The following is an 18,391-nucleotide window of genomic DNA, read 5'->3' as shown; positions in this document are numbered from 1 at the left end:
CATCCATTTATGAATATACCTTAAGACCACATCTGTTTTTAAGCGGGGGAAAAAGAAAGTATTTTCTAGAATTTCCAAAAATACGGAAAAAATAATATCCTACCATAGTTAATTGTATAGCAAAAAGCCTAACCACCTCGGCGGTTACGGATCTCACGTAACTGAAAAGTTCCCTGGCAACTTGCCAAAAAATGTTAACAAACAGGTGTTACACAGGGGATGTGCTCACAGTGTGTTTGGGAAGGTACCTGGGAAAATTCGCAGCACATGTACGGCGGTAGTTGGGTATAGGGTTAAACGCTGCAGTTGTAAAAATGAACGCATTGTGCATGCTATTCATTGTTAGGCAGTCTAGAAACAGGGCTTTGCTGAACGTTGTTTGTTTCATAATATCGGAAGTTTTGTAAGTTGCACTTTTTAAAGATTGAAAGACAGATTAAATCTCTTTTCATTTTATAACATAATATAGCTATACTCTAACTTGTCATTTTAAAATTTTCATGTTTCGTGACAATTTAAATAAAAAAGTATTTTTGCATCCTCAACTGCGAATTTTTTTTATCGCCAGACATGCAAAAAATGCCAAATTTTTTCGGGGCTTTAGCCCCCAGGATCCCCACAAGGGGTTCTACCCCATGACCCCACCAAGGCCCTAAGGCGGGCCCCTGGATACCACACCTTTATGCTCGCACGCTACGCGTGCTCGGCGTGTTCGCTGGGCGAACACCGGCGGGAAATCGGCAGTGTGTTCGCGGGAAATTGAACAAGTGCAGTTACGCATCATGTTCAAGGTTTTCACGGAGGCCTTTGAGAAAATGAATGGTTAGTACAATGTATATGCTGCACTAATGCTATGTGTAGGCCAAGGTTCACGAAGGTCATTGGTTATATTCGCGCGCCGTAGACGTGTTGTTATAGGTTTAGGAGGGTCAGGTATCCATGGATATTAATCGAAAATGAATCTGAGTTTAACTGACGCTAAAGAAATGGATCGTCTTCGGCAGATTAACAAATCATTTCAAGTATAAATAAGTAGCTCTGCTGTGAAAAAAAAGTTCAATATCGGTTCGCTGTTATCGGCAATTAGGCAAAATTTTACCGATACCGATATGCTGCCGATATTGCAAATATCGGCCGATACCGATATTGAAAACGATTATCGTAGCAACACTAATACATGTTTCTAGAGAATGTACAGAATTGTGGGCATTTGAGTTTGACACGCATACTTGAAACATAGCACCACCATACATTGCAATCTTAAATCCTACCAGGCCTTCAAAAGTTTTTTGTAGATACTAGAAGTACTAGTAGTAGGCTACCCCTTGATGTGATTGTGAACATGTCATGAGGTTCAACATGAATATAATAGGTATCATGACCCTTAAGAAAATGTGGTCACATAACCGAGTTAGCAGAGTGGGAAGCATTACACTAACAACACTCAATGAGGTAGGACTAAAGATAGCCATACAACATTACATAACACTACACAAGTACTGGAGGTCTAGCCTAACGTTAGGCCCTTAGCTAAGATGGACCTCAGCCTAGGCTAGGTGTTGGATAAGTTACAACTGCCACCACGCCTATTTAAGCTTTGAAGAGGTTGCTGTCTTATAATTTATGGACCAAGGTTAGGCCTACCGTAAGTGAGAACTAACTGTTACTATTGTGAAGCCCGTTCGGATATTTATAATATAAATTTGCTTCTAACTGTTATTGTTAGGCTACTGTTACTCTTTGGGCCTAGGTTAGCCTTACGTTAGGCCTTAAGTCATAACCTGGCCAAAGTCATACTAACAAAAGTTACATTTCCAATTGCAAAGACCAAGTGAAGTGCATAAAATCTCACCCTTCTTTTTCACCCTCAGCGTGTTTGCAGACACGTTGTTTGCCTCGACAATGCTAGATCTGCGAAAAGTTGGTGAAAATTCTTCAGTTGACAGATTTACCCTTACCAGGGTTCTTTACGTGACCCAGTTTTACGCGCACGTTTCCCTCATAAACACTTACATCTGCCTATATATAACCAGTGATCACAACATGGACCGGCTTGTTTGGGCTATTTCTCTATCTAAACACGTTACTGTTTATCGATAGCTACAGTATAGTGTGTTGGTTCCTCTAAAGAAATTTGGTTGACTTGTGTCGTATATATACTTGTTGCGTAAGTATGACGTAAATTTGTTGGTTATAAATTGTAAGTTATAATGCCACGCCTTCCTTGGTTTACTTGTAAGGATGAATAGATTTCATTGGACGAAAAATAATGATACCGCGCCCATTGGACATTCAGTGAGGAAGATTATCACAGAGTGACAGGTCTACGAACCGCGCGGGAAGTGCATCTGGCGGGATTATGAATTATCCTAACCATTCGCCTGGCCTGTAACATGTCGTACAGGTATACAGAACACATGCTTTTACGAAAACCAGTAAGGGCCACGCGAATAACAAATATTAAATCGTAATAACAGTTATAAATCTTTTATTAAAAGTTATTAAATTGTTATTACAAGTTAGTAATATTTTATTACAAAGTATTAATTTTTAGTAAAAATAGTGATAATTTGTAATAAAAAACATTATACATGTTAGGCCTATTAGAAGTTATTAAATTGGTTATTGCAAATTATTTTAGTTAGTATGAAGTTTTTCTTTCATATTATTAATGTTATTACAAGTCATTAGTTTGTTACTACAACTTAATAAAACGAAAATGATAACAGACAACCTGAAATTCAATCCAAATCACACAAGAGCTTTCAAACAGATATACATACCAGCAGGGGGTAGGAAGGTTCCAAAATGTGGGGGGAGGGGCATAACATCAAAGGGGCACTTTCTCATTCCACAACCACCACTCTTTATGCTATAAATTAACCGATACACACCGGCCATATCACTTAAATATTTATGTGTTAGTATGCTATCAATACTATTGTGATGCACGTGAATATTTAAAATAAAATATTAAAATTAACAAAGGCTTAAGATATCCAAAAGACAGTTCTTCATCAAAGGGGCACGTTGTATTTGCCAGTAGGGCCCATTGGCTATTTTTGAAAAAAAAGTGGGGGCACGTCCCCCATTTCCCCCCGACTCCTAACCCTACCCCCCCCCACTCCTAACCCTACCACCCGACTCCTAACCTAACCCCCCCCCCTGCATATCAGTATAAATTCAGACTTTTTTTTACAATTAAACTGCTAAAGAATCTTCACGTGCCTATAGGAACAACTCATACAATTTTAGTGTGACTTGTAAACCTACTGGGCGTATACCTATACTTGTGATCTAGTTCAATTCATTACACTTGAAATTCAATTCCCATGGTCAACCAAGCCCCCCGCCCCACCCTTCTTCTCCACACACAATACTATAACCATGCATAGTGTTATTTCTGTCAGAAGGTACGCCTATATAGGTATATCGTTTTGGACTTGTTTAAGCATTTCTACCCATCTACAAACAAGTGATTTTGTGCGGTCATTTTGCGTTCTACCATAATGTTATAGCCAATTTCAAATACCAAAACAAAAATAATTTCAAGTTATTTGTATACATCGTTCGTGACCGGGATAACGGTTAAGCCATAAATCAATATATTACTTGGCTTCTCTTCGAACGAAACCAGCGTCATGGTGCAGCATGTGTTAGGAAATGATACATAGCCTACACTGAATTTCTTGTCATCAGTCAACTTCTGAACGCTATTTTATTATTATTATTATTATTATTATTATTATTATTATTATTATTATTATTATTATTATTATTATTATTATTATTATTTCTATGTATTAATAGAGCACTCTACAAAAGATCACAACGCTATCCACCTTTCGAAGGGGATCCGTGATATTTCACATGAAATCATGCCATGATGACGTTGTCAAAGTGCCAAGGGGATGAAACTTCATTTTCGTGCCCTGGCAGGTTTTTCTTGAATGGGTGACTTTTCTTAAAAGTAATAACATTTTTCATGACCTGCGATCCGGTGTGGGCCGCACTTTTGTTTTCATTTGCGTAATGATGTACGGTACTCGGAGAAAATACACTTTGTTTGACGGCAAACATGTTAGTGTATCAAATGATAATGCCACTGTGTTCTCAGCACGGCTAACGCTACTGTGATACCGTTCCGTAGCTTTTATGATTGGAAAAGTGACTTTCAAGACCCCAAAATGTTTTTATAATTTACTTTTCATATGTGACATCATAATTGCTTTTAGTTGGATTTACCCATTTCCCCATTTCCTGAATTTTGCCCTGATTACCCGATTGTTAGGACGGAAAATTGTAAATTTCTCTATTTTTGTGAATGACAGGTGTACAGAAATACAAGCTGGCAAAGTCTTAGTGGGTGCCGGGGTTACCTGTTACCAGAAATATATCATCTATCATATGGTCCACGAACTGGTTTGATTATTGGGGCCACCGACTAGGCTATGATTTTCAGACTAAGCTGATCGGAGTCCTGCTAGCGGGGCCAGTCAACTTATCTCCAACCTGTATCGGGAGAGAAGGGGGGGGGGGGTAGTTATCCAATGATACCATCATTTCGGAGCCCCGTCCCCTTAGATCTTTCCTAGGACGTACCATAACAGTTTTTAGACTGTAAATTATCTCCAATACTGAAACATTACCAGACCGTGAGTAAAACATCACTTGGGTTTGAGACGAAAAATGTACATGATATCAATTTTAACAATTGCTTTGATTTCTGGGGTGTAGGAAGTGCATGATAGCCCGCTTCAGTTCTAAGTTTAATTACAATTCCTGCTGCGAAACAAATGGTAGAGCCAATATGGAATGGCATATCGATACACGTGTTCAATGACTATAGAACTATAATTCTGTGTCTTTCGGGGTGGTGGAGCCTTGGTTCCTCGTATAACATATACACTCTCAGCCTCAGTCCCCTACTTTGATCATGTGATCATGTAATCATGGTGGTGTTATAGCAGTTCCTTGTATGGTATCTATCTAATAGGATACAACCATAGAAAAACTGAGTCACAAACAGACATAACGCACACGCCTTCAGAGAGATGAAAAAGAGGGCGGTAGTCGCAAATAATTATTTGAAACAAAACACTTCAATGGTCGTGAATTTGCCGCATTTCTACTGAACCTCTGCTGAACTCTTTTCACAATCACTGGGCCACGTTACATTCCTGATACTCTACTCCGCGAACTTTGTTTGACCGATTGGGTGTTGTAGGTTTACAAGTTTATTCAATCTCTGTGCACCTCACTCGTGTGAGGTATGTAGAGTACAAATATGCTTACAAAGTTCATATGATAACAACGTTGACAAAAAGAAGTAAAAGGAAAAATATATATATATATATATATATAATTTAAAAAAAATGTATACATGGAAAATGGTGGCGCCAGGCCACAGAGGTATAAGAAGAAAAAGAAATGTGGACGGAAATGCGAAATGGAAAAGAATAAATGGCTTCACATGCATAAGTGGATGAAAAATAAAATAGAAAGAAGCAGTGGCGTAGGAAGGTACTTTGAGTGGGGGGGGGGGGCTGAAGACTGATGGCCGGCCTGGGGGAGGGGTTTAAGGGGAGGGGGTGTCCCCCTCCCCTTTGGAACTTTTTGCATTTCCAGGTAGCCTCAGATGCAATTTGGTGCAATATAGCACACTTCAACACCCACTCCATTTTGTAAACTTAATTTTGTATTTTCACCAGGCCTTAGATGCAATTTGGTGCTCCAAATGAGATTTTTTTTCTCATTTGGAAATGAAAAGGGGTTTTCTGACTTGCGAAGCGGGGGGGGGGGGGGGAGGCGGAATGATACTTCCGCCCTCCACATTTTTCACTGGGGGGGGGGCTGGCGCCCCCAGCCCCCGGTTCCTACGCCTTTGGAAAGAAGAAAGAAATAAAATCTAATTTACAATGCCTATGGCAAGAAACTACTAAAATTTGTAATAAATTTCTCTGCAAAGCTTAACAAGGTTGGAAATGGTTGTTCTGTTTCTTGATTGAAGCAATTGCCCCATTTTTAATGTGTTCGGTGGATGGAGGGGTGGGGTGGGGCTTAACATAACTTTGATGGCAGTTGCGCAAAGCTCCTTTCAACGTAGTCGAAATAATCCGTCAGTTACTTTCGGCGTCTACTTTCGTCAAGGATACATGTGATAATGTTACTATATTTGAGCTGCCAGTATCATACTTTTTAGTTTCGGAGGAGGCCTTTAAACAAACACTAATGTAATAGGATTCAAGGGAAGCCGAAACCATAGCACCCTTCCTGACAATAGTATATAAACAGGCGTCTGTGATGTTACCCGGATTTATTGTAACATTCCAACGCGGATTAGACAAGATATCTCGGTCAAAATTAAGCAATGTAGACGAGAAACGCTTGTTTCTGTATAAATATAAAACTCACGTACTTCAAAGAGCGGAATAGAATTTATACGCTTGTGAAAGTTACACAGGTATAGGCAAACATTCAGGTGTATCAGATGTGGTTTGAAGGATAAATCACCCAGACTATTTATAATATAATCACCCGGACTATTTATAATATAAAATATGAAGCTTTTGAACAACATCTGCCGTGATGCACTTCATGACCATCAACTCCCTTGAACATTGGCGTAATCTAACTTCGTCATCGGGGTGGGGTGGGGGGGGTAAGGGGGAAAAGAATTCCAGGAGGTGGTATTCCCATTCCCTAACACCTGAAACCATGGTAACGGTACTGTTATGAATGTTTCTTTGCCCAACGTTTGGTTGTCACTTGTCATTCAGCCTCTGAAAAAGATCCTGCTAGGATCGAAACGTCAGGCCAACTTAATTTTACACATCCTCTAAAACATACTCTTTAGTTGATAAGCAGTTTGCTAACAGTTTTATTTCAGTTTGATTTAACCGAAGTGAACAGTTTGTTCCGAGTACCATTCGCTAAATTGTTGAACGCGGATAGTGTAACTAAAAATAGAACTTGATATATGATAGAGAAAATCAAGAGCGTATAGTCAGGATTTCATCTTACGGGGTCAGGCGCGTAGCGAGGAACTTGCTAAGGGAGGGGCGAACCTGTAGGCAAATTATTAGAGCCGTATATAAGGCTCTGCAAACTATTTAAGTGTAGCGCCACCATTATTGGCGCGAAGCGTACAAGAAAAATTTTGGCCGAAAATGCCCCCCAGATCGCTGGATATGGCATTTCCCAGGCCTTGTAAGTTGTATCTAAGAATTTTCTATGTTGAAAATACCTGCGATATCATAAAAACATACAAAAAATATGCTCAGGGGGGTGGTCGCCCCCCTTGGCTACGCGCCTGTATGGGGCTGGGGCGGATTCAATTTATTGGACTGTCAACAAGAACACTTTGTGCTATCTGCATGGGGTCCAGGTGCGAAGCCCTTGGAAGCTATATACCATATGGTGGAATTTATAGGCTTCAGAGCTTTCATATTTTTATATAATCGGCCGGGATTATAGCCATGTAAAAATATTATTAAAAATGTCAAAATACTGCATATGTGTAGCCTAATATTAATTCGTTGGGTAGAAAATATTCAAGTAATTACTCATTCAAAATGGAGCTAATTCCTGGGTGGCATATAGTCAAATCCGTGGTACCGTCGGTGACTGTAGCCAGTAATACAAAACCAACTATACGATGGTGTCACGGTGAAATACCAGCCTACATCATCAGTAGAATGTTTTTGATTTCCAGATAAGTGATAGTATTTATCTGCTACCTTAATACCCCTTTAAATACTTTATAAACATATCCGGGAATGTTGTGAATACGAAACGCAGGGAGTGTGTTCATCTAGATCTAATACATTGGATTTAATTTGTAAGTTGGCTAAACCTTAGCCAGGAAAATAACTCTTTGCCAAGGCGTCCTCCCCCCCCCCCCGGAAATCCAGGGATACATTAGAGGCCAGTGAACCTTGTTCATGTTGTCATCAAGCATGATTACCTAAATTGTACATTTAAAGGGGAGGAATGGAATTGTCACTATTTTGACGACAGCTAAAGCACTTCAACGAGAAATAACGTTGTTGTCCAAAATGAGCATCCATTTGGAATGCTAATTATTTATCCCAAAGTGGAGCACAAAAAAATGTCTCCACCTGAATAAACAGGCTTTAAAATATTTCAACCACCTGGGTTGCTTCTAACTGGGATTCAGGCATGAACTTTAACAAATGTAGTAGCTGTTGACAATCGAAGCTTATGTTCAAGCTGTTTCTACGGAGGGCCAAACAGGCAAAAAAGAATTAAAATTAATAAGGGCATGTCTAATCAAAACTTTGGGAATATCATTGTCACATTTTATCTGGGTACTTTACAAAATGATTCCCACCTACACCACTTCTTTGTCCCACACGAACACCCAATATCAAGAATTAAATCGTTCACACTATCAGCGAGTTATTGAGTTGGGGAATATGTGCATTTTAGAGGGAAGCTATATTTCTTAACTGATTCTGCTATTTGAGAGCACAATTCCATCCTTTAATGATGAAACAATTGAGCCTAGAGTGAGTTCAGGGTGAGGGTAAAAGGATGAGGTGGGAATAAATGGGTAAAGTGAGGTGGGGTGGGGGATCTTCCCCTTAATGCTCCTCGTTTGTGAAGCAAGACACCTGTGTTGTAATGTTACCAATAACACAAACGCACACAAAAAAAGGTACAAGACACATTACCAAATGATTCCACAATTACATGCTTTATCTTTCATTAATTTGCATGGTATTACCCATACTGCCACATTGATGCGATGTACCTCCACATCACTGACTTTTTTTCCAACATACATAAATGTTAAGCATGCAAGCTATGCATATTCATTTATCTGTCATCACCAACGGCTACCAATAATCCCGGTCTCTCTGTCCATGCTCTACCCTCAATGCACCCTCCCCCATCCTCTTTTACCATCAATGCACCCTCCCCATCCTCTAGATTTGCCCTGTCTTTTCTATGACATACAACATTGCATGATTGGGAAGCTGCAACAACAAAAAATGATAAATCTTTCTGTTTGTCAAAAGGGAAAAAGAATCAGTTTATTTTATAATTAATGATTGTTTGGATTAAATTCCAACGGTCATTGAACTGAAAAATCAAAAACATTATTTCAACACTTGACAGAGGCTGAAGGCAGTGTTCATTAAAAGTTTGGTCATTAATAGACCAAACTGAATATTCATTTCTTCATTTGAATATAACCATACATATTGATATGAATAACCATTCACCCAGTTGGGACAATTTTGTTCTATTCATGTCCTGCTTCAGAGCACTCGTAGTGTCAGTATGAGCAGTACGAATATCGTATTTCTATTAGATAAACGTTAGGAACTGTTTGTACTGTCAATACGAGTGCTTTGAAGCTTGATATGGGAGGACAGTTTAAAGAGGTATTAGCACTAGGAAATTGTCACAACTGGCTGAGCCATTAGCTTAAATACTGTGAATAACCATTAGCTAAATGCTATGAATAACCATTAGCTTAATACTCTCACCAATGATACATGCTGGTTTACATAATCATCCCAACATTAATCAAAGATCTCTGTATTTGCATAAATTTGGGTATTTAACTGAAATTATATCCTGACAGATTCCAACCCTTGAAGAACCTAAACTTGGCCACTGGAGAAGCTGACCTTTGACATAACCACATGACTTATGGCTAGAGATTAAGCAAATCCCTGTTGAAGAATTATATCTGATGGAAATGAATATTTTCTTCTAATGGAATTATTTTCTTCAGAGAAGCAAAAATATTTAATCCACAAAAAAAGCATTACTTTCAACTTCTAAAATTTAATTTTGCAAATGCAAGAATCTGTCATACCTCTTAAAATCCCTCTCCAACCCGCTATCTCTCTCTTGGGGGGGGGGGGGAGGGGGGTATGAGGATAAGTAATTCATGCTCGATTTCCCTTGATTTTTTGCCAGGTTATTTTTTTCAGCATTCGTAGCTAATCTATTCAATGTTATTTATTTGTAATGAATATCACTGTTTTGTCATCACTGATGTTTGCAGCAAGATTAAAAGATTACAACCATTTAAAAAAAAGTTATAGGAAGGCAACCAAATAAGCACAGGTGACTAAAATTCATCTTTATTGTTTACAAGAAAATTTAAATAAGGTCAGTTCTCATTACAATGTCTTTTAAGTATGCAACTAAGAAAATATTTAAACAAAAGAAAGATACAAAGAGGCTTAAATGTATAAAATCAATAAAAGAAAGTAAAATGTTGCAATTTTGTCCATTATTGCACTTAAAGAGAGTTGTCAAAGCCTAAAAATAATAATAATAATAAAAACAAATAAAAATAGAATGGCAAGATGATTAATGGTCTACAGAAAGAAGAATTGCAGTTAAAGGAAAAGGAACAGTGAAGGGGGCAGGTCCTCTTGTTAAAGAGTGGAACATGGAGGGCAGGGGAAGGGAGGGAGGGGGGGAGGAGGTTCTATCTTTTTTATTGGCGGTACATCAGGTCGTCTAATCCCATCGAATAATACCAATATTGTAGGGGGAAGGACGAGGAGATTAATTAAACATTGAAAGGGGCAAAAATACATCTATATAGATTCAAAACATTTGTAACACACTTCTATCAAACGTGTTTCTTCTCCACATTTTCAAAGTTTATTATTTATCATATAGATAAAATGGCATAATTTCTTTAAACTACGAAACCTAGAACATGTAATCAGCACACAGAGGCAGAAATCATCCCTGGGGAAATTAATTTGGTAATCATGACTTTTTTGGCAGACTAGAATTTCATGGTCACTTACTGAAGAAACAATAAAAGAGAATAAATTATCAATAAATGTCAAATTATTTCTGATGGTTTAGTTGACAGTTTTTTACTTCATAATATTGAGGTTTGCTCAAAATGTGATCAGGATTCCTCAAACTTGGGGGGGGGGGTGGGAATAGAAATTTCCATTTTACTTCAGGAATATAAATTACAGTTAATATTGTTAAGCAAACTTTGTTTCAATTGTATAATTCAACTTAAATAAATTCAATACATAACAATTTTATTGAAGATGTAAAATAAAGTAAAATTGCATAAATAGTTGGGGTAGTAAAAAATATCAAACAAAACATCAAAGAAGCTTAGCACCCAGGAGTACACTGGAGATACTTTAATGATTATTTTTCACTGCCCCAATTAAAGCCAGATTTTATTCATTAGTCTTACAAAGTCAAGGTAACATTGTTAATAAGTTTTCCTACCTCATCCATCTATTGACAAATATGATCACCAAACTACATTCCCAAACATTCCTTTTGCTTCACAAGAAATAGGATGGGATTGATGTGAGGGGACAAAAATATTATTGCTGGAGTGGAATTTGTAACAGGGACATCCGGAATAGAATCATTCCTGGATTAAGTCGGCTGATTTGGTACTAGTCAGTTATTTGCTGGCATTTAGGAGCCACTGTGGACTGGAATATTAAACAGACTTTAATTAAGCTTGATATTTCAATTTCTGCTCGAGGCTGAAAAGTGACACGAACTGAACCTCAACATAAACTAATTAACATCTGCTTGTCAGTTGATAATATGAGAGAGGGGAGTGTGCCCTGAAAATGAACAAAAGAGGAACCTGAAGGGTAGGCTACGTGTAACCTCACCGTGTCCCTGTTGCATCCAATACATGGCTGTCAAGGTTTTTGAAAAGCTAACAAGACTTTGCTTAGTTTCTGATGGAGGTAGCACAACTCAGGCTTAATCCAAATCTTAATCTTGGAATGCCCATATCGACTTGTTTCCAAATTTTCCTCCTAGCTTCTTACGTCATTTTCACCCGACCAAATCGAGAATTTATTCCTTCCCTGTGGATGATCATTTTTACTCACATCTATGAACGATTTCTACGCTACAAAGAACCAGAAAATATGTAAGGATGCCTTTATTTAATAAAAAGTAGTGACCCTGGGATGAGGAAAGAACTTTCCATTGCTTCTATAATCTTCACTTCCATATATAACAAGTGACAGAGGAGGGCTTTGAAAGATCCAGTCTTGTCCCATCATGCTTTGCAAATGTGTCACCGGGATCGTTTCTCTTTTCCTTCCTTCCAACTTCCCGTCCATAAACACATGACATGGTAGGCTGGATGTATAGGCCACTGGCAACTTCCTCAAGATATCATACACCGGCAATATATGCATACAAATATTGAATTTAAAATTGGATACAAACAGCATTGATTTAAAACAATTATAATAATCTTTGCATAATATGTAATACACAATTGTTTCCAAGGCAACAATATATACACAGACACAGACACACACACATACTCATTTTTTGTCTTTTAATAATACTATAAATACATACTAGAATTCGCTTTTGTTATATTACACACCACCATGTGGCATGTGGCTGTGTCTTTGAGAGACAGTTTAAAAACCGAGCCTTCTGCGACCTGAGGTCATAAATCCTGGAAGTGGGCAGGTACTTCAGAAGCTGTGCTGGGTCAGAGGGCATGGGTATGATCTTTCCACCCCTTATTGCCATGGAAACCATAGTATTCTCAATTGTTCAGGTGCTCACCTGTAAACACTGCGAAGCAAGCAACAGAAAAAAAAAAGAGTGATACACTCGATTACAAAAAATTGCCTATAAAGAAAATAATAAACACAAGAAAAGATGAGGTGTCTGTAAAAATGTGTGGAAATATGTCTCAAAATGATGGCAAAATGCAGGTGTCCAAAAAAAAAAAGGAAAACAGATAGTTACAGGCATTCCAAACAACATATCAGGTACAAACGATTACAATGATTCCTCCTTTCGATATTTGACACTTTTGAAAAAATTTCTTCCCTTTTCTTTTTCAAGTCTTGCAAGTTTTCCTCAGGATCTGTATTTTTCTTTGTTTGGGTTCCCATGACAACATGCATAAAAACCCTGGTATGATCACACTGTTAAGTACTGTACCACCTGGTTGCATAGAGAGTATTACTGTGTTCTGTCATTCAAGTTGACTGTATAGGACTGATTGTGAAATTAAATAGCACAGTTTCACAGCACTTGGTTTATGTGTTAAGATCATTTGTATAAATGTCACTTATCTTTGAAGGAGGATGAGAAAAGGCAAAAGTTGCTGTCTCTGTGATTCTCTACAGTTTAACTAAACAAACTTAACACACCATGATGTAATATTCCAAGTGTATGAGAATGGATGAGGCAGGGATTGGTGGGGGGGGGGGTGGGGAGGGAGGGAGTGACACTTGGATCAATATACCTCATCTCTGTTGTGTTGTGTAAATACTGCCACTGAATAAAGTTAACCATCTGTAAAGGCATCTCATACTCTTCTAACATATGATTTTCTGTGATGTCTGGGCTATAAGGAAAACCAAACACAACCGGATAAAATGGAGAGAGAGGGCCTCAAGATCAGTCAATCAGCTATTTTAGAAAGGAAATTTTTATTTTAAGCCCTGTTAATAACAGACAATGTTCAATAGTCTGAATAAGTCCTGTGGTATGACATACACTTTATGAGTCAACCTCATCATCACCATGGCAACAGATAGCGATTCCTCGTCAAGAAAATGGTGGAAAGAGTTGGTCAGCAACAATTTTGAATTTTGATCATTTTTTGGGTTGTTTTTATATTCCAAGGAGTGTGATGACCAACACAGTCATGAATCAAGTTTATCGAACAGATATTTTCCTTATATATTATCCTTTATATCTTGGACGCTATACAAAGGTAATGTGATAAAATCAGTGCATTCATTATTCAAAATGGCATAACTGAAATGAATATTCATACAAACATGTAGAGCAATGAATATTTAATGACATGACAATGAATATTCAATGACATGACAAAAGTCAAGTATGGTTTACATATCTATCAACATGTAATGAATAATTGCAGCACAAGCTGATAAAACAGTTGTGAGCAAAATTAGTTATGAGCCAAGGCATGAGAAGCGACGTGAATTGGATATATGAACAGCATTCATCTCTTGTAGATGTTTTAAAAGATATGATGGACTTCCTCACATGCAGCTTGTTAGCAGAGTATACAGTGAAGCATAGACATGCTTGTAAGCTGTTAGCATATCAATGTATTCAAGTTAGGAAAACAAAGCAAGAGGGAGAGAAGAACAGGTTGCTCCTTAGAAGAACAAGTGTAGGATGGGAGTGGGGGAGGGGGAGGGGAAAGGGAACAAGGTGTGTAGAAAGAGATATGTACCATTACCCCCCTTTGTGAATTTAATATTTATTCTGGTTGAAATTTGTAGAAAATTAGGTAATTGTGTCTACTGAGCCCTTGATATGATTTGGGAGCAAATTTCACCTTTAACCCTAACCTTCCACCTCTGCATAATTCTCTGGCCCCAAAGCATAAGATATGGGAGCACATTTCACCTTTGACCCTAACCTTCCACCTCTGCATAATTCTCTGGCCCCAAAGCATAAGATTTGGGAGCACATTTCACCTTTAATCCTAACCTTCCCCTCTGCACATTCTCTGGCCCCAAAGCATTTAGGTCAATAAAGCCATTCCACAAATACATAAACATAAAGATTGTGTTATTATGAAGAAATATAGATCAAACAAAATGGTTACCAATAGAGTAGCATGAAAGGTAATAAGCTATTTGAATCATCTCTTTAAAGCCAGTTTTGATATTTTCTTACAAGATCAAATGAAGCTGAACACACATGTCAACTTGAAATGAAGTAGAGTTTGATCTGAATTTGATGAGTATAACATTTTTTTTCTTGATCTGGTTTTAAGACAAATCAACTATCTCAGTTTTTCTTGATCTGGTTTTAAGACAAATCAACTATCTCAGTTTTTCTTGATCTGGTTTTAAGACAAATCAACTATCTCAGTTTTTCTTGATCTGGTTTTAAGACAAATCAACTATCTCAGTTTTTCTTGTTCTGATTTTAAGACCACTCAACTATTTCAATTTTTCTTCATCTGGTTTTAAGACAAATCAACTATCTCAGTTTTCTCTTGATCTGGTTTTGAGACAAATCATCTATCTCAGAGAGGGTCAACCTATTTGCATATCACTTTTTTGTAACTTATTAAGTAGCACATTGACAACACATGGTCAAGTGTTATGAATCACATCATGTTTAATGCCCAGTGGTCAATAATTGTGATGAAATTGTGATGTTGTGTATGCACTAGTTAACATGTATTTTGGTGTGTTTGCCACAAAAGTAAAAAAAAAAGAGAAAAAAAAAATGGTTCGAAGCTAGCATATTGATAATATCAAAATGACAATCTTATGTGTATGTACATTGTAATTTAGATTTTCTGTGCCAAACTGTAAACTTGCCTGTTTGGGCTGTGATATCTTCTAGTTCTGCAGTGACATAGTTACATAGTAATATCTCCTAACTTTGTTCTGTTCTTTCCTATAATACTGTTTGCAATGTGACATTTTCTAATTCTGCAGTGACATCAAACTAGATATAGTTTATGCAACAATACAGTGAACTCTTGCTAACACACACAGGTATGGATTCCTAATGTAGTTAATATGTACAGTTCATTGAAATTACTATCATAGAATTGGGCAAAGTGACCGACCGTGCATAGAAAATAGTTGCATGATGGGAGTATTAATTTATACTTTCATATTCGTTCCCATTTCTCAAAACTGTAAGAACTTTTCACTTTGAACTGACGTGATATGAATAGAAACTTCCTAAAGATTTTAGCATGAAATTACATTTTTCATTGTCTTGTGTTTGATGACACATAGGTAGCAACATGGAGACAAACCTATTTCATCTCTTTGTAATATCTTTGGGGGAAGAAACAAGAACAAGTAGTTTTAACTTCAAACCTATTTCTTCATCTGAAATCCCAAATTGACAGCTTGCATTAATACCCAACCCCTACTTGATGTATCATGTGCTAAAACCGGTTGAGTATATATATTCTTTGCTGCTGAACAGAGTAGCCCTACATATGTTATATTGTGTCTGGTATGTGTGAGCCTCTTTGTGCTTTCATTTGGATATTGTTCCCATGACAACCATCCCCTGCCATGATGTCAGTATTGAGCGATCATTCAGCTACGCGCACGGCGCCCGCTGCCATGGCAACTCAAGTACCACTTCCTATTAGACCAATCCTCACATTCATACGTCTTTAACCCGTTGGAAAACCGTTATCACTGACAACGACTGACAAGGAGATTGCTATAGATTACCGAAGGAATGCAAAAAAAGAAAGATGAAAAAACCAGATAAAAAAAAAAAAAAAAAAAAAAAACAGATAGAAAAGAATAAAAGCCAAATCAAAGGAAATCAGTGGAAAGGTTAGTTTGAGAAAATAAAAACAGGTCGTCTAAGATATCCCACTATGGTTTCCATGACAATATGCAAATTAGAACAAAACAAAAAGGGGTTATTTTTCCTCTTTCTTACACAAAACGGCAATGACTGACTAATAAGCACATAGCCTGGAGTCATCTTTTGGAACTTTGAATAGAGAACAGTCATCAGTAAAATCACGACTCAGACATGCAAATTACCTCTCAAATGATGATTCATCACTCCAGGTAGAACGAGGCCGAGGAGACCGCATTTATCCAAAACCAATACAGAGATCTTCTTTCGGTCTCACTGTTTAGTTTGCCTTTAATTTGTTACACTCCTTTATGAGAAACTCAATTCAATCATTGCCATTTGTGAAAATTGTGTCATAATCAACAGGATAGAAAAGAAACAACATAGCGCCCTCTACTCCAGCACAGCAACTGTGCCAGTGTGGTTAGTCCATTTGCAATAGGGTACTGCTTGTTACTGAATGCACCGGATTGAAAAGGAAATAGATATGTACCGATCCCTATTTGTCACAGGGATTGATTGGATGAGCTCTTTGAAAATACACCTTTTACACAGGGAGGCCTAATAGGCTAGAAACCTAGACTGTTACAGCCTACGTCACGAGTAACTTAACCCAGTTTTAATTGACCTTTACGTCGGCACGTGAAAGCTGCCTTCTCTTTTAATTTCATTTATTGAGGCACAAGACAATCATGTTACATAACACAGGAACAATTATGTCTTCACCTACATAAAGCTATAATGGCTGTGTTCTGTGAGTCATAGAAAATTAATGGCTTTTTCAATTGCATGCTAGTGAGTCTAGTCCTCAGAAATAAACTAGTCCCCCATTGATAGACAGACAGTTAATGACATTTAACATCTTGTAGTCTAAACAGAAGATCAATGTGATGGAAATATTCAAGGAATTTCAGAAAAAAATCACCATCATCCCAGTTTCTACAGAAAGCAAGATATGTTACATCATCTTGATATCCAAGTTTTCCAATCACCATTATCCTCCCCCTCCCACCTCCCCCTCACATGTATAACATAAAGTTTATCCTTAGACACTTTGGATAACCTTCGTTCGGCCAATAAAAACCTAGAGACCTACCTACGCCATTAAACATGTATACACAACAATCGAAACATGCCAAAAAGACTCATGCAAAAACACATATGACTGTACAATTACTCAAAGACTATTAATGTCTATATATTACATCACACACCAGCAGATTGTTATACCATGAATTGTACCATTAGGATCATGATGAAGGTGTTCCATGGCATCCCCAGATTAAAGATTTCTAGGGGGGGGTGGGGAAGGTAGGGAGGTGGGTGGGGTGCATGATGTGAGGAAAGAGGCAGTGCAACATTATTGCATGGATAGAGGAGATATTTATGATAATGCCGCGGAGAATAAAAACAGAATTTTCAGGTAATTGAGAATTTCGGATAGGGATGTCCTCTGGGGTGCAGCAGGAGGGATGGACTTGGGAATACCCCCCCCCCCCCGATAGTGATGCCACTAATGGTAACATTCATCCAACAACCTTGATCTTTGCTCGGAAAAATCAACCTTTCAAAAATTTAAATGTCATCACCGACCACCTGCGTAAAAATGTTCACACATTCTCTCTCTCTGAATGGGCACAGCAGGTGTGAACCATTTACAGACTTTACAAAAACAAGCAAACATTCAATTTCCTCTCCATTCTTAAGCGCCACATGACTGTACTGAACGACGACACTTTCACTCTATTCATTTATTAACTACTTCATACAGAGACGACATGAAACAAGCCATAAGAAAATAGCTTGGGACAAATAAGTAAGTACTGGAACCCTTTACGATACTTCTATTTACTATCTGCTAGCAATCTCCAATAGACTCATTCATTAAACCCTTGACCATTCCATTCATAGAGTACTTAATACTCCCCACAAAAAGGACAGTCGAGTGTACTTTGGAAAGTCAAAAAGTAATTTTGGTAATAATTGATCTACATGGTTGATAATATATCAAATAGTAAACCTC

At 37.7% G+C, this 18,391-nt stretch overlaps 2 protein-coding genes across 6 annotated transcripts in view; both read right to left on the bottom strand.

Moving 5' to 3' along the window:
- The window catches only part of LOC139979427 (major facilitator superfamily domain-containing protein 6-like), a 49,103-nt gene extending 46,941 nt beyond the window's left edge, over positions 1–2,162 (bottom strand). For both annotated transcript variants that reach the window (XM_071990199.1, XM_071990200.1), the window contains exon 1: positions 1,853–2,162. The gene's annotated coding sequence lies outside the window, so the exon portion shown is untranslated. The remainder of the gene's footprint in view (positions 1–1,852) is intronic.
- A 6,536-nt stretch (positions 2,163–8,698) lies between these two features.
- The window catches only part of LOC139979892 (tripartite motif-containing protein 2-like), a 49,852-nt gene continuing 40,159 nt past the window's right edge, over positions 8,699–18,391 (bottom strand). For all 4 annotated transcript variants that reach the window (XM_071991088.1, XM_071991089.1, XM_071991087.1 and 1 more), the window contains one exon: positions 8,699–12,594. The gene's annotated coding sequence lies outside the window, so the exon portion shown is untranslated. The remainder of the gene's footprint in view (positions 12,595–18,391) is intronic.

This window comes from Apostichopus japonicus, chromosome 14 (genome assembly GCF_037975245.1).
Source record: "Apostichopus japonicus isolate 1M-3 chromosome 14, ASM3797524v1, whole genome shotgun sequence".
NCBI classification, from domain to species: domain Eukaryota; kingdom Metazoa; phylum Echinodermata; class Holothuroidea; order Aspidochirotida; family Stichopodidae; genus Apostichopus; species Apostichopus japonicus.
This window is presented reverse-complemented; position numbering and strand designations above follow the sequence as displayed.